General features: G+C 43.6%; 1 long non-coding RNA gene across 1 annotated transcript in view; it reads left to right on the top strand.

Annotated features, from left to right (window-relative positions):
- The window catches only part of LOC135198387 (uncharacterized), a 29,296-nt gene extending 7,175 nt beyond the window's left edge, over positions 1-22,121 (top strand). Inside the window, exons 2-3 of the long non-coding RNA XR_010310786.1 lie at positions 9,795-9,905; positions 21,571-22,121. This is a non-coding gene — a long non-coding RNA (uncharacterized LOC135198387). The remainder of the gene's footprint in view (positions 1-9,794; positions 9,906-21,570) is intronic.
- The last annotated feature ends 30 nt before the right edge of the window (positions 22,122-22,151 follow it).

Raw genomic sequence — 22,151 nt, 5'->3', positions numbered from 1 at the left:
CGTGAAGGTGGTTGTGCGTGAGTTGTTGTGGTTGATGAATTGTTGAGTGTTGTTGTTCCTTGATGATGTAGGTGGTGTATTGACTTTTTTTTTTTTTTAGTGATTGTTTGTGTAGTGGTCTTTTGTTGTATAGTTATTGAAATGTCGTGGTTGTTGTCCTTGTTTGGTTGTCTGCGTATTGTGTTACGACAGCCGTATCTAGCGGACAGTGCAGCTCCTTGCCCTGAGTGTGCAAGTATGTGGTAAGTAATGTGTTTTGAGAGTTTTGTTTTTTTAGTTTGTGATCCGCCACAGTAGGCCTCCTCATTGACAACACCTGGTGTAGCACTGGCACCTTGAAGAGGGTAATGCGTAGATAACAAGCCAAAGTAGCAGTAAATTGTTATATAGACTTAGGCATCACGACCTCTCACGAGGTTATAATGTGTTAGTGACAATATTCACAAAGCTGGAGCTGTACATTTCCAAGTCCGTCTCATATACGTTATGCAAAACAGTTTGTCTGTCGAAAGCCTCCTGACTATTATCATACCTATGAGTAATTATTCACAAAATTGGTGTTGCTTTTAACTTCGAGAGGGTTTTGTATAATATTGAAGGTAATTAGTCCATAGAACGAAAATGTGTCTTCACAACGGCTTGGTGAGAATTTGTAAGGACAACGCTTTTCCCTATTTTTCATTGTACCTAGTCATCAGGTCGCATTGTTCTTTTAAACATTCTATAGGAGCATTCTGCGGCCTTTCTGCCGATGTATAACTCTATGTAATTTCATTATTTGTATATCTTAGTATCTTAAATGTATGTCTCCCTGAAAACACAAATCCTTCTGGCCCAGACTGTTTCTCTCTGTTCAGGTAGAATACTACATATCGTTGTTGTTGTTGAAGATTAAGCCAGCCTTGTGCTGGCACGGGCTCTTGCTCCTAGAGCAGCCCGTAACTGGAATATCTGTAAAGATACAAAAAACAGTGCTTTGGTGGTTCGGTTAGTTTTAGAAAGATAGGGTGACAGGCAGGATTGAACAACCCCTTTGAACCTTACGGTACCCATCAGTAGGAGAGAAAGTTTATAGCAGTGAGACTCAGCCTAGCTGGAGAGTGCTGAGTAGGAAGAAGGAAGCGAGTTTTAGTTTGAGGGAAAGAAAGGCGTTACATATAAACATTTTAGGCACAATATATATACATGTGTGTACATCTGAAAATATTGCAATATATATCAAACCAACATTAAGCAAGTATTATAGTATATATACATGTTCCATGCATCTCACACTTATACATATGTCCTCAAAGATGTTTATGACTTCCATTGCAAACAGTGAAGTAGAGGGTTTGTGCTTTGTGTGGCTTTCATTGGTTTTTGTTTAAAAGAACACTAGGAGATTCCCCATGTGTCTATGGAGAAATGCCGTGTGATTCATCTTTTTACCTGGGAGGTGGGTGAGACATTAGGAGATTCCATGTGTCCCTATGTTATTTAAGATGTGTCTGGTGATCTGTGCCGGTGTCAGCTCTATTTCAGTTAGTTTCGATCTGAAAGACTGCTGTCTCTGGCAGTCTAGGAGGTAGTGTTTGAGGGGCTGGATTGCCTCTCGGTCACAGTACTGACATAACTGCCCTCATTTCCTATCATTTGCCAGGTGCAGAGGTATCCTAGCCTTAATCTGTGTGTGATGACTGAGTTTTCTAGTGGTTTGTTTTGTGATGTCATGCAGCGTTAGATTGTGACATCCACCCTACCACTTGGACGTCCTTGACTCCTGTAGATAGTGATGTCGTCTTCACTCTCTTCTTGGAGTTTGGCATAGCTTTTTGCCATTTCCTTTAGGTGTGTTATGTATGGTTGCACTTTATGCTTACTGTACTGCAGCTGAGGGCACTTTTGGGCAAGGATGTCAGCTTCATCATTTCCCTGGATTCCCACATGGCTGGGTATCCAGTTTAGTGTGACTCCTCCTGCCAGCAGCTTGATGTGAATTGGCCAATGATTTTTATGGCTGTATCAGTGTCACATTTTCTTTTGGATTTGTCGCTTTGATAGCAAGTATTGCTCCTTTGGAGTCAATATGCACTGTTGTGTGTCCTTCTTTTAAATTGGAATTTTCTAAGGCTTTTAAGATTGCCATTAGTTCCGCTTGTAGTAGGAGGCATTGTTGGATAGCCTCCAGCTTCCTTTGAAGTCTTGGGCAGCCATGCTGCTGCAGTTGCTGGAGCTTCTGGGTCAACTGAGCCATCAGTGTAATATGTTTTCAGCTGCTGTGTCCCGATTGCTGCTTCTGCTGCAGTTTTCATTTGTGCTGCTGTGCACAGTGCTTTGTTTGCCGGGTAGTATTGTGAAGTTATACCGGATTGGGTCTTCGACCCAGGGAGGTGGTTTTTGTATCCCTCAGGTGGGACATCCTTTGTTATGTGTTTCACTGTGTCCTGCATACCCAGGGTTCTCTCAGTGTCTGGAGTATACTGCCCGCATAGGTTTTGGGCGGGTCTAGTTCTTCGTGTAGGTTTATACACGCTTGAATTTTGTTTTTGTGTGGTCCATTTCTGTTGTTTCTGATGGTTTTGCACAGAATGGCAATATTTCTTTGGCCTATCCTGTGCTTGAGAGACTGCAGTTGTGTCTCTGCCCTCAAGAGACAAATTCTTGTCCACATTGGGGCTCCAAGTATAAGTCTCATTGCTTTATTTTGGATGACTTCTAGCCTCTGCTGTTGATCCTTTCTGAGATTTGTCAGGACTGGTGCTGTGTATTCTACTTGTGCTCTGATGGTTTGTATGTAGAACCTCCTGAGCAGATGGTATGTCGCACCTTCTTGCAATGATGTGATTTTCTTTAGGGCATTAAGCCCTATTTTTGTTTTGGCTTGGAGGAGCTGTATTTCCTTCTCAGGAGATAGTGAATCTGCAATGCAGACTCCCAGATATGTGTAGCTATCCACCCAGTCTATGACATCTCCTTTCAGTAGAAGGTTGGGTGGATTTTGATCATGTTTTATTGCCATGGCTTTTGTCTTATTTCTGTTGATTTTGGAGCTGACCTATTTCTGAAGTCTTTTGGAGCTGTCTTTGCATCGTCAGCATATATGAAGACTTCTACTCCTTGTGGTAGCTCGAGACAGGCTACATTTTCCATAAGGACATTGAATAAGAAGGGGGGGGGGGGCTTAGAATGCATGTGGTGGGAGTGCCGTTCTCAAGAGAGTAGTATTCTGACATTCTGCCTTGGAACACTACTCTTGCTTCTCTGTCTTGCTGTATCCTTTTGTCCATGTAAGCAGGTTACCTTTGATCCTCTTTCGGACTAGGGAGGAGAGGATGGTTGCTGCATTGGCCAATTCATATGCTTTTTCTAGATCTAAGAAGACCACTATGGATTTTCTGCCATTTATGGCACTTAGCACATCTGTTAGGCACTCATGGGTCCTACTCCTTCCCTATAGGCATAGAGCCTATGGTGTAGGGGCCCTGCTTTCCATAGTAGTCTGTTTAGAACCATTCTTCCTGCAACCTTTTCAGTGCAGCTAATGAGGGATATTGGCCTATATGCGCCTTCCTCTTTTGGCTTAGGTATTGGTTGTGTGTCTTGCTGTTGCCATTTCTTTGGCCTGGTGTGCTCTGCATATGTCCTGTTTACCAGGAGTAGATATACCTGTTTGGCAGGGTCTCCCATGTGTCTCAACATGCTGTAAGTAATTGCATCTGCTCCAGGGGCTGTGTCCTCTTTTCCCCTTGCTGAGTGCACTGTTTAGTTCTCCATAGTGAAAGGGTGTGTCTGTGTTCATCAAGGTGTGTTGCAGGCCAGTATTGATTTCCCTCCACCATTGCCGGGAGATTTCATTTATTTTTTCCCGTGTTGTTTGGGGGAAGGTAGTGTGGGATTTTGTCCTTTCTGCGAAGTTTTCTTGCTATATTGTCAGCTTCTTCTTGTGGGTTGGGATGGATGCTTTGTGCTGTTCTTCCTTTCCCTGCAATTTTTGCAAGGAATCTCCAGATCTGGGTTACTGGAGTTTGTCTGCTGATGTTTGCACCCAACCAATCATACATGCCTGTTGTTTGATTTCTTTTGTCTCTTCAGTTGCGTGGGCTATTACCTCCTCTGAGAAGTCTGTGCATCTCTTCAGATGGTTCCCGTCTGAAGAGTTTCCTGACTCTGTGACTCTGGCATTGAGTTCTTTGACCCTTTCACAGTAGTACCATGCATCTTTGTGATCGATCTTGGATCGTTGATCTTTGGCATGGACATGTTTGCTGCCTCTCTGAGTTTACTGATGAACTCTTCATAGAAGAGTTCTATGTCGTTTGCAGGGTTTTCAAGGTAGTCCTCGCCCATCTCGTCATTATGGCTTCGAATGTAGCCCAGTTTGCAAACTTGGGGGTTCATCTCTCTGGTGGCGGTGGTATTGGGGCAGCGTTTTTGAGCCGTAGGCCAATGTTCAATGGCTATGTGGTCACTTGTGAGGGTCTCGTGCACTTCCATGTTGCTTGCTCCTTTACGGCAGAGTTTGTGAAGGTAAGATCTAGTCTTCCTCCTTTTAGGTGAGTTGGGTCCTCACTGTTTAATAGGCACACCTCTGGGAATTCACGTGATAACTGTGTAGATGTCTCCCAGTTGTGTGTTTGTTTGTGTAGAGTTCAGGCTTGGGTGATATGCGTTGAAAGTCTCCCCCAATTAGTGTGTTTTCCTGTGTCGCTGCACTGAAGAGTGCTTCCCCTTCAAATGTGTTGTCCCGAGCCCTGTATATGTTGTGTACTGTCAGTGTTGTGTTTGCAAGTGTGAGTTTTACGCTGCGTGATTCTACATCATCTCCGCAAGGGATGTTGTCCTACCTTCTTTTTAGTGATCTGTGTATGGTGTTTTTGTACACTTCGTACCCTTAAATGAGAATTTGGCGTTTTCCCTGACAAGTGTTTCTTGTAACATTATGATGTCATAGTTATTTGTTTGTGTGTGTGCTTGCAGGAATGCGTATTTATTGTTTGCACTTAGTATGTTCCACTGGAGGATTTTTAGTGTCTGTGTCTCTGCAGTCATTTGTGTTTGTTGTTGTTTCCTAACTCGTCATTTGCACTTGATGTGCCTTGACTACCAACTCTGAGGTTGGCCCTGGCACTGGAGATGTACCTGGTACTATTACTTGGGATGAATCTGACACCGGGTGTATTTGTAGTGCCATTTGCACTGTTGTTGTTTATTAGTGTAGGTATGGTGATGCAAAGAGTCCTCTGGACGTTCTTATGCACTTGTCACGACTTCTTTAGCTATTTCCTCTGAGAAGTTTGATTCCTGTTAGTTCTGCAAACTTGAATAGCATTTGCACAGTAGATTTGTGAGGTCTTGAGTCTGTGCGATGTATTTGTCTTGTTTTAGTTCTGGGCGAACTTCAAACCTGTTGCTTTGTGGGTAGGAGGAGGAGGGAGACTGGTTTATATGGCTTTGGGAGCCAGGAACAGTGGGAACTAGTTTTTAGGATTTGGAGTGAGGAGGATGTCGGGTTTTGGGAACAGGAGAGGTTAGGATGTATGTGTTAGTCGGCTTGGCCGATTCTGAGAAACTGATTTTTCTTCTAGTGTTTGTTATTTGTTTCGTTGGCGTGTGTTGGTCTGGGTGTGGTTTGGGGAGTGTTTTTGTGTTCCTTTTTTTTTGGGGAGGTTGAGGCTGATTTTGAGTTCTGTTGGTCTAGCCCTCCAGCTGCAGCAGCATAGGACTGTGTCTTATGCTGGTGGGTGTGTCTGTGTGTTTTTGGGGCTTGTTTGCTTGACCCCCAAGGCCCTACTGCAGCAGCAAAGGACGGTTGATCCCTGCTGGGTAAGCAGCAACGGACCTTGATCCCCTGGCCTGGGTAGTGGGAGCTGCTGTTGTGTGTTGTGGTCTGGTCTGTGTGTGTGTGTGTGTCCAGGGAGGCTCGAGGTGTGATTCCTTTAAGAGTTGTCAATTTTCTGTAGCCTTATCGGGCATTTTCTGTTACCACGCATGGTGGTTTCCCTGGCATGCGGGGCATCTGGCATTCGTTTCTTGTCCATTTTTAAATTTAAACTTGTCCGTGCAGAGTTTTGTGGATGTCTTCCACTACATACACCACAAATGGCTTTGGCGGTGCAGGCACTGCTATGGTGTCCGTACCTCTGACAATTAAACATCTCTGAGGTTCTGGTGTGAAGTCCATGGTGGGGAAGGAGCCCCACATGCCAAGGTTCAGTGACTTAGGCTGAGTTCCTTTCCATTCTACTAGGACTTTGCGGGTTGGCTGGGGGTTGGGTCTTTTGTGTGGCATCTCTCTGCTTTGACCACTCTGGGATTTTCCAGAATGACCTGGTGTCAAATAGCAGAGGGAATGGTATAATATAAATCTGCAGGGTTTGTCGTCAGGATTGAGGAATTTAAAGCTGCAGGATTGTTTTTCATATATTCATTTGTATTCAGGTCTGAAGGTATTGCGAACAGTTCTCCCCTGGTAGTGGTCTTACTTGAACAACTTACCCCCTTACCTTTCTTTTCAAGGTCCTTAACGAATTCATAGGCACTGGTTCCTGTTGGAGGAGTTATCAGGTATTTTCCATGTGAGGGTGAAGGTGCTGCTGGTGGTCCTTGTTGTTTGCGTTTGTTCCTGGTGACGAGTTGGAATCCATCATCTGTGTCCATGGCAGGGGGGTTTTCCTTGTCCTCTTGAGTGGCTGTGGTGGTTTCTTCTTCGAGTAGTGGAGAGTCTAGCCGAGGTCTAACTGCTTCAGGGGCATCTGAAAAAGATAAGAAGAAGAACTTTGTTCGTTTCCGGTTCTCAGGTGCTTCTGCAGTGGTGGGTGTGGGCTGGGTTACTTGGTCCATGGCTGCATTCGTCTTCATCTATCTGTGAGGGGAGAGAGAGAGAGAGGGAGAGAGAGAGAGAGAGAGAGAGAGAGAGAGAATGTATGTGTATGTGTGTGTTGTTATATTTTTTACTTTTGCCTGAAGGGCCTAAACCTGGTTTATGAGAGACACCAGCCTATCGTCCCTGTGCTACTTGCAAATAAGGATTGCGAGAGTAGAAAGTTTTTGTCCCTTAGACCCTGCTTCAATCGGAGTTTTCAGACCCCAATGGCTACCGAATTTTAGGCAGGAGAGACTGTTAGTAATGGAAAATTATTTGAGAGAGAAAGATGTCATATGAAATTTCCTTATAAAATGTGAGAGAGCTCTCTCAGAAATATAATTCTCGGTGTCGTCGTCAATCGCCGAAAGCTCCGCCGAAAATCTCGCCGCTATCGTCGACTGGGATGGCGCTGTCGCTCACGTTCGCCAGAGAAGGTCTCAGGAGAGATGTTACTGCTACGGAGGCCGAGCAGCAACTGAACTACATATCTGTCCGCAGCCTCCTTTATACCCTCCCAGAGTCGGTGACACACCAGTTCAGGCCCAGCCTTTAACAGACTAATTACGGCTGATCACCTTCAGAGAACCTTTAACGGACTCAATACGGTCTCTGAAAACTCCATTTCGAGGATGACACCAACGCCATTTACGGACTCATCACGGCACAGCTTCACAGCGTGTTTTGGCGTTTTTTGAGGACGGGTGTCTGGGTGCTGAGCACCAACACAAAACCAGGCGGCGGTCCAGAACATCCATCCAACGTCGCGGCCTCCTTTGCCTCAACCGGGGGACGCCAGACATCTTCTCGACCCGCCGAACCCTTAGGCCTCCTCGGTTCTTCCCCTGGCGCCATTGCTGCCCCTGCGAGTCCTCAGGCAACATCCCAAATTTTCTGTTGCACTCAGGGTCCTGCTTTACCCACTTGACATTGCTGCCGCACGTGTGGGCCTGCTCGGCTCCTTCCCCCAACGTTGCTGCCTGTGGGCCTCCTCAACGCCCCTGGCGCTGCCATTGCTCCTGGGGCTCGCTACGCCTGCCCGATGTCGCTGCCACATCTGTGGACCTGCTAACCCTCCCGACGCTGTTGCCTGTAGTCCTCCTCGGCCCACTGACACCGCTGCCGCACCTTTGGCCTCCTCTGTCTGCTGACACTGCTGCCTCACCTGTGCTTCCGCTCTGCCCGCAGGACGCCGCTGCCGTGCTGGGGACTTCTTTAACCCGACCTACGCCACCACCGCACCTGGAGGTCACCACGGCCTGTCCCACCACACACAATGCAGCTCCCTCGGCAGTCTTGGTCGCGTCTCGCCCTCAGTCGACAGCAGAACCCCCCAGGCAACTGCCAGGGGAGGCATCCTGTCAGACAGCAACGCTGAAGGACTCGACACTCGATGACGCCCCACAAGTGTCATGAGGACACGGGGTCGCCTCCTGCCTCCAAGATATTTTTCATCCAAGCATTATTCCATGATAATTGTGTTGGGGGGTGGGGGGTGGGGGACAGTACTTGTAAGGACAATGCTTTTCCCTATATTTTATTGTATCTAATCATCAAGTCACGTTGTTCCTTTAACCATTCTATAGAGCGTGGCCTTTCGCTGATGTCTAACCCATGTAATTTCATTATTTGTATATCTTATTATCTTTAAATGTATGTCTCCGAGAAAACACACATCCTTCTGGCCCAGACTCAGTTTCTCTCTGTTCAGGTAGGATACTACATATGTCCGCAGCCTCCTTTATAGGTTGTTTATGCCTGTAATAAATTATTACGGGCTGCTCTGTGAGCAAGAGCCCGTGCTGACACAAAGTCAGCTTAATCAAAAGCAACAACAAGTAATAAATTATGAGTACCCAGCTACCTGTCTTACTCTCTTGTCCTCACAATCTAAGCAGACAACACACATGGAGGATACGGCTCTGTGCTGGCACCAACTACGACTCTCTCTCTCTCTCTCTCTCTCTCTCTCTCTCTCTCTCTCTCTCTCTCTCTCTCTCTCTCTCTCTATGGGCTGCTCGGTGAGCAAGAGCTCGTGCTGAGACAAGGTCAGCTTAATCAAAAACAATCTCTCTCTCTGTGTGTGTGTGTGTGTGTGTGTGTGTGTTGGATAAGTTCTTCCGACTGAAAGAAACGTTAAATATATTTATTGAAGGAAATATATTTATTGAAGGAACTGTATTTGCATTACTGATCAGCACACTTTCTAAAAGATGCAGTTAATTTTTCACAGGATTTTAAGAACACTAATCTTATTTAACGCGATTGAAGGTCTTGTGGTTTTGTTCATCGCAAGTTTTATTTTTGGAGGCTCAGCTAAAATCTAAAATTAATTACGGATTGTATGTACATGAATTAGTACTAGTATGTGCTCTTTATAACCAGTTACGGCCGAATAATTGGCTGATGAAAACAAAACATTACAATTAACCACACTACTTTGCCTTGCTCCTCTGGACTCATACTTTCGCACCCGATTGGTGGAGTTACTAAGCGTTCTTTTAGCTGGTGACAGGTAATCGTGCCAAAAACATGAATGTTGTTTTAGATTTCGCTGTCCTTAGAGAGCAGCCGTTGCAATCTAAAACAAGAAACATGAAACCAAAAATGGCATTAGATGAATGTATTATCTAGGGTGCATTAAGCCTAAGTTGCTAGTATTCCAAGTAAATTCTGTTCTGTCTCTTTAAGTATCTAGAGAGAGGGAGAGCACAGTATGTGTGCAGAACAAGATGATGAAATAAGGGATGATAAGAAAGCCAGTGGACTGATATACGGTAGGTCTATTGATATTAAGGTAGGGCGTAATCTTTTTTTTGTCTTTTTTTTTAATCTTGGATATTAAATCCAGATTTTCTTGCTGAATTTGTGAATACTGCTGGCTTTCAATATTCTAACAATTATTGTTAGAATATTTGGGTTAATAATTTTTTTTTTATTTTCTTTGCAGGAGGGACTTGAAGTTGCAACTTAAGGAGATTGAGAACGAATTTGCTACTCTGCTGTCGTTTGAATATCATCTCCAACTTGCTAGACGCGAAGTGACTGAAACGAGTTAGAGGTAAGAGTAAAAAATTAACTATAACTGTCATTAGATGGGTTTGCAATTGTTTATACGGTTTTTTTTTATTTAAGAATGGGTTTCAGTAATGCAGGTTGCATTAAGTCTCAGTGTGAAGATGTGTAAAATTTGTAACTTAATGAGAAAATAAGAATATTAATTTTGAATGGGAACAGCACTTGTACTCCATCCTCAGGCCACTTAGTGCACTCTGCGTGGATCTCTTTTAAGATCTGGAAACAAACTGCTGTTGAGCAGACAAGATTTCGTGTAGTATTTCCTCAGTGTTTAGGTGCATTTTGTTTGTTTATTGTTGGAAATAATTCCAAAGGAGGAAGAACTACCCCTACGTTACAAACATCTTCAAATGTAGTTCAGACTTTTAAACTAAAATAGGCATCTCAAAAAAAAAAAAAAAAAAAAAAATCTGGACTTTAAACTACAGTCATACTCTAGTGCTTTTATTACTTTTGGAGGTGTTCACAATTCAGTGCATAGCATTCTTCAAACAGTCCTCGCCGAAATGCAAAGCAGATCTTTTCATTCTATGTAGGGCCAGGGAGGCTTAAATCCTAGTAGTTTGCGAGCTGTACAAGAGCCTTAAAGCACCTAAGAAAATCATAGGCACAGAAAACAATGGAGTGTAACAAAATTTTAGTGTATTTATTCAGTGAATTATGTGGTTAAGGTTACTTGTGGATTTGAGAGGGAATGTTTTCTGTGGTCTGTGAATAATATTGCCTTGGTCAGTGGATAATGAGATTGCCGGGTTGGTTGATGACTAGGAGATTGCTTAGACGGTGGGTCAAGGTTGGATTCTGTTTTGTATTAAATCTTTAAATTTAGTAGGACATGGATTATTGTAGACTCGGCCAGTATTTGTAATGTGCATAATTCTTATTCGTAAAATAATCTAAAGGTGGCAAGGCATCTATTTTACCCCATCAAAATCTTTTGACAGTATATTCTGCATCTCAACCTTTACATGAGAATGCAGCTGCACTGGCTTCCCTGATAACTGAGTAGATTAGAATCTTAATTGAATTACCTGTTAAAAACTTTATCTCTATTCTACTCCTGTGCATCAATGAACGAATAGCTTGATTTACACATTTGCTTGGTAATGACTACATTGATTCACTTTAATAACCGATGGTTAGAGTTTCCCTTCCCAGACTATTGACAAGTTCATGAAATGTCATCGTCAATTAATCTCTTAAGTCCCAAGCACTAGACGTTGACAGTGGCTGAACTGTACCGTTATACAGCAAATTTTCTGTTAGATTAACATAAATGCAATCTATACCTGGGGATCTTTGAACTGTGACAATCCTTTTATGGATTCTTATTAAGGATTCTGACAAAAGGTCTTTGTACTGAAATGCCTTTAAAGAGATACTAATGGATTCAGAGCCGATGAAACACGGTTTTTCTGCAACACCTTTTTTTTCAAAGCATCGGAAAAAGGTGAAAGTTGGCATGTGTATATTTTATAACCCTACCTAATTTTTGCAAAGGGAACAATGACAAATCCTGCTCCCCATCATTGATATCGCTGAGAGCTAGGACAGGTATCGATCAGTGAATGTCAACGGCAAGTGGGCTGAGCCACAGTGAAGAGAATTTTTCTCCATATGTAAACTTCTCTTCGCTGTGGGTGAAGCCTCATAACATCGTAGATTAACGGCAATATTGATCCAAAATCTTACCTGCGATTTTGATGGCTTTGTCATAGGAAACTATACTTCTACCCTTATAAGTACTAGAACTATTGAACTTGGGAACTAAATAATACTTGCAGAAATTAGGTAGGGTTATAAAATATAATACCAGATGTTTTGATAGAAAGATGTTGCCGAAATACCGTGTTCCATCGGTTCTGAATCCCTTAGCAGACTGTGTACCTCAAATGCATTAGAGAGTTAAGCAGGGAAGGTAAAAAACATTAAGGCTGAGTAGGTTATAGTTCTCTAAAACTTGGTTGGTCAATTGATGAAACTAAAATTACTAATTGCTAGCAGTCAGTGTCAACTTAAATCTACTGGATACAGCTGATTATTAAAACTGCTTAACTAACTGAGCACAGTAACATAAGTTGCCTGTTGAGTAAAATGGTTTTGTCAGTTATTCCAGTGTTAAAAGTTTAAGGTAGTATGATATCCATTAGTAAATTGATATTTGATTTGTAATACATTAAGGCACTAAAGTGGATTAAGGTAGGATTTAGTTTCAGTGGGATCAAGATGAGAAGGTAGGGATTTGGTTTCAGTGGATCAAGATGTGAAAGTGGGATTTAGTTTCAGTGGATCAATATGTGAAGTTAGGGATTTGGTCTCAGTGGATGAAGATGTGAAGGTAGGGATTTGGTTTCAGTGGATCAAGATGTGAAAGTGGGATTTGGTTTCAGTGGATCAATATGTGAAGTTACGGATTTGGTTTCAGTAAATCAAGATGTGAAGGTAGGGATTTGGTTTCAGTGGATCAAGATGTGAAGGTAGACCTTGGTTTCAGTGGATCAAGATGTGAAAGTAGGATTTGGTTTCAGTGGTTCAAGATGTGAAGGTAGGATTTGGTTTCAGTAAATCAAGATGTGAAGGTAGGGATTTGGTTTCAGTGGATCTAGATGTGAAGGTAGGATTAGGTTTCAGTGGATCAAGATGTGAAGGTAGGATTTGGTTTCAGTAAATTAAGATGTGAAGGTAGGGATTTGGTTTCAGTGGATCAAGATGTCAAGGTTGGATTTAGTTTCAGTGGATCAAGAGGTGAAGGTAGGATTTGGCTTCAGTGGATCAAGATGTGAAGGTAGGGATTTGGTTTCAGTGGATCAAGATGTGAAGGTAGGGATTTGGTTTCAGTAGATCAAGATATGAAGAAAGGATTTGGTTTCAGTTAATCAAGATGTGAAGGTAGGATTTGGTTTCAGTAAATCGAGGTGTGAAGGTAGGATTTGGTTTCAGTGGATCAAGATATGAAGATAGGATTTGGTTTCAGTGGATCAAGATATGAAGATAGGATTTGGTTTCAGTGGATCAAGATGTGAAGGTAGAGATTTGATTTCAGTGGACCGAGACGTGAAGTAGGTATTTGATTTCAATGGATCAAATTGTGAAGGTAGGATTTGGGTTGGCCAATGGATCAAGATGTTGGAAGCAAGTATTTGGTATCAGTGGATCAGATACGAAGGTGGGATTTGGGTTCAGTAAATCAAGATGGGGGGGGGGGGGGGGGGGGAAGGTAGGAATTTGGTTTCGGGAGTGATTGATGTGATGGTAGATTGGTTTCAGTGGTTAAAGATGTAATGGTAGGATTTGGTTTCAGTAGATCAAAATTTGTAGATAGGATTTAGTTTTAGTGGATGAAGATGTGAAGGAAGGATCTGGTTGCAATGGATCAAGATGTGAAGGTAGGATTTAGTTTTGTGGATGAAGATATGAAAGGTAAGGATTTATTTTCGGTGAATCAATATTTGAATTTAGGATTTATTTTCCAGTGAATCAATATGTGAGGGAAGATTTAGTTTCTGATCAAGATGTGAAAGTAGTATCTGGTTTCAGTGGATCAAGATGTGAAGGTAGAATTTAGTTTCAGTGGATCAAGATGTGAAGGTAGGATTTAGTTTCAGTTGAGTGGATCAAGTTGTAAATGTAGGATCTGGTCAGTGAATGGTTGAGGGGGTGATAGTGAATAGTTAATTATAAGAAATTTTCGGACATTGGTATCTTCAGACATTATTGTATAGTTTTTTTTATATTGACTAAACTTATAAAAACTGTAATCTAAATGGAACTGATGCTCAAATGCTCTGGAAATTTGGTTTTTATACATTCAACTTCCCTGGCAGATATATACTTAGCTATAGACTCCGTCGTCCCCGACAGAAATTCGAATTTCGCAGCACACGCGCTACAGGTAGGTCAGGTGATCTACCGCCACTGCTGCTGGGTGGGCAGAATAGGAACCATCCCATTTTTCTAAAACAGATTTGCTCTGTCGAGGGTAGCCATAACATCGTTGTTGTTACCTCCTGACTTGGATTTCGTTTTTCATCGCCGTTGATCTTCTGGACTGTCTTTTTGGTGACGTATTTGGATCTGTGGTTTGGCATACGCTTTTGTGGAACGTTTTTTGGATTTTGGCTTTGGATTTTGCTCAAAAATGTCTGAATCTAGCTGCGAAGTTAGAAGATGTATGAATGAGGGTTGTTTGGTGAGGCTACCAAAAGTGTCGTTAGATCCTCACAAGGTATGCAAGAAGTGTAGGGGATATGAATGCACGAGAAATAACATGGAAGAAACTAGATTCCTTCTTAAGGAAACTAGAGAGAGATAGGGTTAGAAAGGCTGTCTCTAGAAGTATGAGTAGATCACGCTCTAACGAGCCAGTTAGTATGACTAACCCCCAAGTAATTGCTTCCTCACATGCAGTATCAACCTCTCCCGTAGCAGATGTTGCAAGTTCTGCTACGGAGATTGCAAATCTGAAGACCGCATTAAGAAGGATGGAGCTTGAAATGCAAGCTCTAAAAAGGTAAGAATGTGGAAAGTGACATAAGTGTCCCCAGTGTAGTGGAGGGTGCGTCTGATCGGCTCTGTCTCGCTCCCAGACCTAGACCTCTTCCAAGCTCCCAGGCCCAGAGGAGAAGGAATGTCGACAGTCGTACGGAGGTTACGGAGAATCCCCACCGGTCAGGCGTCCCCTCGGCAGAATCTGTAGCGTCCCAGACTGCCAAGGATCGCCATTGGAAAGGCATCCTGAAAGAGTGCTTTTCGTCATCCGATTCGTCTCCTCGAAGAAGTGGATGGACTTCCGACGAATTGTCGCGTCCGATCAAGAGGAGTTGGAAAGCTCCGGCGTTGGACTCGAGCCCGGAACGTTTTCCGGACGATTCTCCCTACGAGAGGAAAAGAGCCAAAAGGACAATTTCTCGATCTCCTACACCTTCCAGAGCGCATTCTCCTATTCATGATAAAGAGAAGGAAGAAACAGCGACGGACATCCTACGTAAAATGCAGGAGCAGATTTCCTCTTTAGTAGGAGTATGAGAAAAGAGACCTCCGAGGAAAAAGGACTATTTTTCTTCCGGTTAAGAGATCTCGTCCGAAGGCGTTCCGGACTCCAGACTTATCTCCTCTACTCCTCGTACGAGTACAGAGAGGAATAAAGAAAGAAGGATGAAAACTCATAGAATTGAGACGCAACATACGGACAATGACGAAGAGTGTCCGAGTCGGACAGAACCACCCAGGCGCTCGGCGCCAGAATTGGACTACTCGGACGGGAAAAAGTGTCCTACACGGACGGCGCTAACCAGACACCATTCGCCAGAAGCGGACAGCCCGGACAGGCAGATATGTCCTATGCGGACAACAATGTTCAAGCGATGCCTGCCTACCGCGGACAGCCGTGGCAAGGCGGACAGCCTGGATAGGAAAAAACGTCGTGCGCAGGCAACTCCGTCCGGGCGCCAGGAGCCAGAAGCGGACAAGACGGGACAGCAGAAGTGTCGTACTGAATGACACCAGCCAAGCGCCAAGTTCCATATGTGGACAGCCTCGGACAGACGACACAGTCCGAGACGGACAGATACGTCCAAGCGCATTGAAAAAGATTTTCTTCAAAAGAACAATACGGAGAAATCAATCAGGAAGCGTCTCTTTATGATTTGGACCAGGAACGGATTTCTCTGGACAGAGACGAAAGACGTCGCACAGGCGGCCGTCGTCCTGTTCACGATATGTCCGTTTCTGGTGAAATCTGCCGCAAGCACAGCTGTCTCCTGAGAAGAATGCAAAATGTCGCACAGCGGACGTCATTCTTGTCAGGAGGGCTTAGATGATTATCGGGGTTTTTTCTCAGGATCGGCATTCTCCCGACAGGGACACAAGATGTCGCACAGGCGGCCGTCGACCTTGTCGGGAAGCAGTTTGATCCTGCGAAGAGTCCTTCACCTTGCGAGAAGAGACGTTCTCCCTCGGCTAATAATGATTCTCCGGTGGAACTTGCATTAGAAGATGTCTCTGACACCGAAGATCAAAAAGCGGCGGGACTATCAGACTACAAAGCGTTGGCTGCGCTTTTACTCCAAGAATTTGGAGATTCATTGAGTCCTGCCGCTCCTTCTCCACGGTCGCTGTTCACGAGCGCGAAAACCGCAAACAAAGTCGTCCTCCTTCTGAAGATGCGGCCGACAATTTCCATGAAAGAAGGCTTTGCAGTCTTTTGGAAATTGGCTTAACTCCAAGAAGGAGGCGGGAAAGACTGTCTTTACCTGCCCTCCCTCCGGACTTTCTGGGAGGAGGGGTATCTGGTATGAGACAGGCGAAGCAATGGGACTCGCCCTCCCAGCGACTGCAGAGGCAGATTTCTCACGCTGGTGGACGGCGTCAGGAGACGCTCTCTTTCTTCAGCCAAGACAACTTGGGGAATGTCTGAAATGGACCATCTCCTCAAGGGATTGTTCCATGTCTTGGAAGTTTTCAACTTTCTGGACTGGTCCCTTGGGTGATGGTTACAAGAGGACACAAGACAATGAACAACTGAGCCCCGATATCCACCTAATAGTATTTTGACTTGTATGGATAAAGCAGTGCAAGACGGATCGGGAGAAGTGGCCTCCCTTTTCGGGGCGGGAATACTTAAGAAGAGAACTGTATTCAGTTCTTTTCTTACGAAAGCTGTCTCCCCGGCACAGAGGTCGTCCCTTCTGTACGCTCCTCTGTCTAACCAGCTTTTCCATTCTCAGTTAGTGAAAGATATTTCTCACTCACTTACCGAGAAGGCGACACAGGACCTTCTGGTTCAATCAACCAAAAGGCCGAAGACAGCTGTTCCTGCCACGAAGGGGTAGACAGGGCGGGTCCCGAAGCCGCCCTTTCGAGGGAGTTCATCTTCGAGATCCTCCTTTAAGAAGAGAGGAGCAGAAAGAAGAGGTAGGGCTTCTGCCTTTAGACCTACCAAGAAAAGCAAATGAACCTCAAGTCCTCCAAACACCAGTAGGCGCCAGACTACTGAATTTTGCAGAAGAATGGACGTCGAGAGGGGCGGACAACTGGTCCCTCTCAATTGTGAGGAGAGGATATCTCATCCCCTTCAGGGACAGACCTCCCTTGACGTCTATTCCGAGAAAACTGAAACTCGGCGAAGTACGCGGACCCTGTCAAGAGGAAGATCCTTCTGCAATTAGTAGAACAAATGTTGGACAAGGAGGCCATAGAATTAGTACCGGATCCACACATCTCAGGGCTTTTACAATCGACTGTTCCTAGTTCCGAAAGCCTCGGAGGGTGGAGACCTGTCCTGGATGTGAGCGCACTGAACCGATTCGTAGAGAAACAGAAGTTCTCTATGGAAACATCCAAATCGGTGCTAGCGGCTCTGCGTCCAGGAGATTGGATGGCCTCCTTGGATCTACAAGACGCATATTTTCACGTCCCTCTTCATCCGTCATCGAGGAAATATCTACGATTCATGATGCAGGGAAGGGTCTTTCAATTCGGGAGGGCCATGTGCTTCGGCCTGTCTACGGCTCCTCAATTGTGTTCACCAAACCTTATGAGGAACGTAGCAACGGTGGCTTCATCCTGGAGGGGGTGAACATATCCCTCTATCTGGACGACTGGCTAATAAGGGCCAAGTCAAAACAACAATGTTTGGAGGACTTAGAAACGACGTTGAATCTCGTTCGCTCACTCGGACTGCTCGTGAACCTCGAGAAGTCTCAGATGGTCCCCAGCCAAGACATTGTCTATCTGGGGATTCAGATGGATTCTCGGGGTTTTCGAGCATTTCCATCGCAAGACAGAATTGCTCGAGGCTTGGAGAAAATATCAAACTTCTTAGGGAAAGAACGAAGCTCAGCGAGGGAATGGTTAAGTCTTCTGGGCACCATTTCGTCGCTGGAGCAGTTCGTTTCCCTAGGGAGGCTCAATCTGAGACCTCTGCAATTTTACCTGCAAAGAATGTGGGACAGAAAGAAAGAGGATCTTTCGGATCAGTTTCCCATTCTTCAAGAAAGAATAAAATTAGACCTGAGGTGGTGGTTAACGCTTCAGAAGAACGAAGGCATATCCCTTGCGATTCGGAACCCTCTCCTAGTGTTGTTTTCCGACGCCCTCGGAAACGGGATGGGGAGCAACTCTAGGAAAGAAGGAAGTGTCAGGAACCTGGACAGGAGAACAGGTGTCCTGGCATATAAATTGTAAAAGAACTTATGGCAGTTCATCTAGCCTTGAAATACTTCGAGTCGGAGGTCAGAGGCGTGGTAGTCCAGGTAAATTCGGACAATACCACGGCTCTGGCTTACATCCGAAAACAGGGGGGGACTCACTCGCTTACACTATACAAGATAGCGAGAGACCTCTTGATATGGGCATTTTGAGGAAACGAGGCACTGTATTGCTGACGAGGTTTGTCAAAGGGACAAAAAATGTCAGAGCACAGACTCAGCAGGAAGAACCATGGTCCTTCCAACAGAGTGGACCCTACACTCCGAAGTCTGCCGAAAGCTCTGGTCTCTCTGGGGGAAGCCTCAGATAGATCTGTTCGCCACGTTTCTCTCCAGAAGGATAGAAAACTTTTGCTCCATTGTAGAAGATCCAAGAGCAATAGCGATAGATGCTTTTCTCATGGACTGGTCGGGCATAGATGCCTACGCTTTTCCCCCGTTCAAGATTCTGGGGGAAGTGTTTAAGAAAGTTCCGTTCCTCGAGGCGACGAAACTGACTCTAATCGCCCCATGGCCCGTTGCTCGAAATTGGTTCACAGAGGTACTGGAATGGACGGTGGACTTCCCCCAGATCTCTTCCCATGAGGACAGATCTGCTCAAAACAACCCACTTCGAGAGATATCACGGAAACATCCACGCTCTCTCCCTGACTGCCTTTCGACTATCGAAAGACTTGTCATGAGCGAGAGGCTTTTCGCGAAAAGCTGCAAGCGCAATTGCCAGAGCCCGCAGGTCCTCTACTCTGCGGGTCTATCAATCGAAGTGGGAAGTCTTCCGTAGATGGTGTAGGTCGAAGAAGCTGTCCTCTTCCGATACCTCTGTGACCGAAATTGCTGATTTCCTTATCTTCCTTAGAGAGGAATCACGTTTAGCTGTTTCTACCATAAAAGGTTATAGAAGTATGCTCTCGGCTGTATTTAGAAACAGGGGGCCTTAACATAGAAGACAATAAGGATCTCCATGATTGATAAGATCCTTTGGTACTACAAAGTCTAAATCCTTTATCACTCAAGTTGGAACCTAGATGTGGTCTTCCAGTTTCTCTCTTCGAATACTTTCGAACCACCTGATAAGGCATCCTTTAGGGACCTCTCGAGGAAGTGCATTTTTCTCTTGACCCTCGCGACGGCCAGAGGGTCAGTGAGATACATGCATTAGACTCTCGGGTAGTTTTAGAGGAGATTCTGCTGTTGTCTCTTTCCAACCTTTGTTTTTGGTTTTTTGGCCAAGAATGAGAATCCTTCTAAGCCTTGGCCCAGAAGTTTTGAAATCAAGGGCCTCTCTCCCCTTGTGGGTAGAGAAACAGAACGGTCTCTCTGTCCGGTCAGAGCACTGAAGTTTTATCTGAAAGAGAAAAGAGTCAACTTCAAGGTTGTAATCAGAGCCTATGGTGCGCGATAAGGAACCGAAGAGGCAAATGTCGAAGAACGCATTAGCATTCTTCGTAAGAAATGTGAATAACGAGGCTCACATGAAATGCCAAGAGGAAAACATTTAAGCTGCTTAGGGTTAGAGCACACGAAGTCCGTGCAATTGCAACTTCCCTAGCCTTTAATAGAAATATGTCAATGAAAGACATATTAGCAGCAACATATTGGAGATGCAACTCGGTATTTGCCTCCCATTACTTAAAAGGACGTCAGAGTGACTTATGAAAAGTGTTTTCTCTTGGACCTTATGTATCAGCGGATACTGTGCTGGGACAGGGAGCTGGTACTGATCCTTAAATAATAATGTTTTTAACTAAAAGATTGTTTGGTTTTGAGTTTTTTATGGTCGTTTGAAAGGATGTTGGGGGGATAACTCCTTTCAATCGTAGTACTAACCCCGGTATTAGGATCAGTGATCGGGATCGGTGTTATGCTCCTTAATGATGCCATATGGCAAGGTGTTTTGTCATGTAAGTGGATAGGACCCCATTGACAAAGATCCTTTGGTTCTGTCGAGTAAGTGGATAAGACCCCATCGACAGACCATCAGAATTCTTAGCATGAGGTCACTACCTCGCTGAGGCTCTTGAGGCGATGTAAGCTCCTAGGCAGTAGCCATGAAGTCTTTCGCCGACACAGGTAGGAACCAATGGTTTCTTATAATTTTTGTTACCTACAACGTATGTTGTTTCCCTGTCTATTCCAGTAATTAGCTGTCTCTTACCCTCCGCCAAAGGTGCCAATCAGCTAAGTATATATCTGCCAGGGAAGTTGAATGTATGAAAAAATGATTGTTGCCATGATACAATAAAGTTTTATACATACTTACCTGGCAGAATATATACTATAAATGGCCCACCCAGCTCCCCTCAGGAGACAGGTGGAAGAGCAAATCTGTTTTAGAAAATGGGATGGTTCCTAGTTCTGCCACCCAGCAGCAGTGGCGGTAGATCACCTGACCTACCTGTAGCGTGTGCCGCGAAATTCGAATTTCTGTCGGGGACGACGGAGTCTATAGCTAAGTATATATCTGCCAGGTAAGTATGTATAAAACTTTATTGTATCAATATCATATTTATCTTCACCTGACGCTTCTCTAAGGATAAAATTTTAAGGTTAAATTTTAATGGCATTTTTATTTTTTTGACAGGGCTTAAAGTATACAAGCTCCATTTACTTGAAGGATCAAAGCTGCATGCCAGTTTTTAAAAAAAATTCTTTAATTTTTGCAATAAACACATGATTTTTCGTATCCTTTGGTCAAAAGGAATTTTTGGGTTTTGCTTAGAACATGTTGTAAATATATCAGAATTAATGAGATTATTCGATGATTTAGGCAGTATTGGTTATACTTTTTCTTTTATGTACAGCCTTCCACAGGGATGATTCCCTCTCTGTAAAATACTTTTCATAACATAGACAGCGTATTATTAACCTTACGATAAAATAGTTGGTTTAATTAAATAAGGAATCGCATGTCGTTCAGTTTGTCAAAATTGGTTCTTGGATTACGTTTGGACGGGTTAATCAATTATGATGGATAAACCGGTTGATTAATTAATGTAAGAAAGCCTGATCACTTTATTACTCTGTTAATAAGTGGATTACTCAGGACAGAAAAGTCAATGTATTGTTAGAGCAAGTCAAGTGGATTAACCTAGCCTAGATTGGTCAATGATACAATGCTGAACATTTTAGTCCAGAGGACACAATATTAGTTAGTAAGTATAATGAAGGATGTATTCAAGAACTTTAACATATACAGAAATGTTACTGTGGTACCTTTATATATAAACAAAGCTCTGTAGTAACATTTGATTTGATAAGATGTCATCTGCAAGATTTTCTCTGTTTAGTTATATACTGTGTGCTACATCAAATCTTGTAGACTATTATGATTAACCTTTGCGGGGTTTGGTATTAAAAAAATAGTTAAGGGTCTGTTAAGTATTGTAAAATGTTCAGATAATGAGAATGCTAAGCTAATGAAGAATTCCTTTCTTTCGCCAGGTTGGAAATGAGTCAGCATGAAAGGAAGTGACTAGTAGCCTAATGGCTTCAACACGAAGACGTAGAGCAGACACATGTTTAACCACTTTGAAATAAATAGGCGTTCCATGAAGAGTTCCTCGTGAAGAAAAAAGATCTTTTGCAGAATCTGTGCCACTTTGAAACACTTGCTACAAAAATTTCCAAAAGGGAAAAAATGTGCTTTTAATTTACAAATATATGGAGCGCTAAGTAGACAGCTGAGTAGCCCCACTTAGATTTGGTAGTCTGTAACCAGACTTTAGAAAGTTTAGGAAAATGGATATTCCATTGTAAACGTTATCTATCTGGCAGAATTTAATTTAATAGTTCAGATGATATGTTACGTAGATTTATCAATCTTTGATCATATAATAACAGAATATACACTCGGACGTAGTGCCATTTGTTTTTCATGTACTTAGTACTTCATTTTAGTTTATAAATGCCTGTCATTACTTAAAAACTCTCTACCAGAATTAAATTCTTGTTAACTCAAAAACTCTATGCCAATTCAAAGAGACTCGAAACCATACGAGCATTTAAAAGCCTTTTGCTTTCCC

This window comes from Macrobrachium nipponense, chromosome 22 (genome assembly GCF_015104395.2).
Source record: "Macrobrachium nipponense isolate FS-2020 chromosome 22, ASM1510439v2, whole genome shotgun sequence".
NCBI lineage: Eukaryota > Metazoa > Arthropoda > Malacostraca > Decapoda > Palaemonidae > Macrobrachium > Macrobrachium nipponense.
Note: the sequence above shows the minus strand (reverse complement) of the source record. Positions and strands in the feature narration are given on the sequence as shown.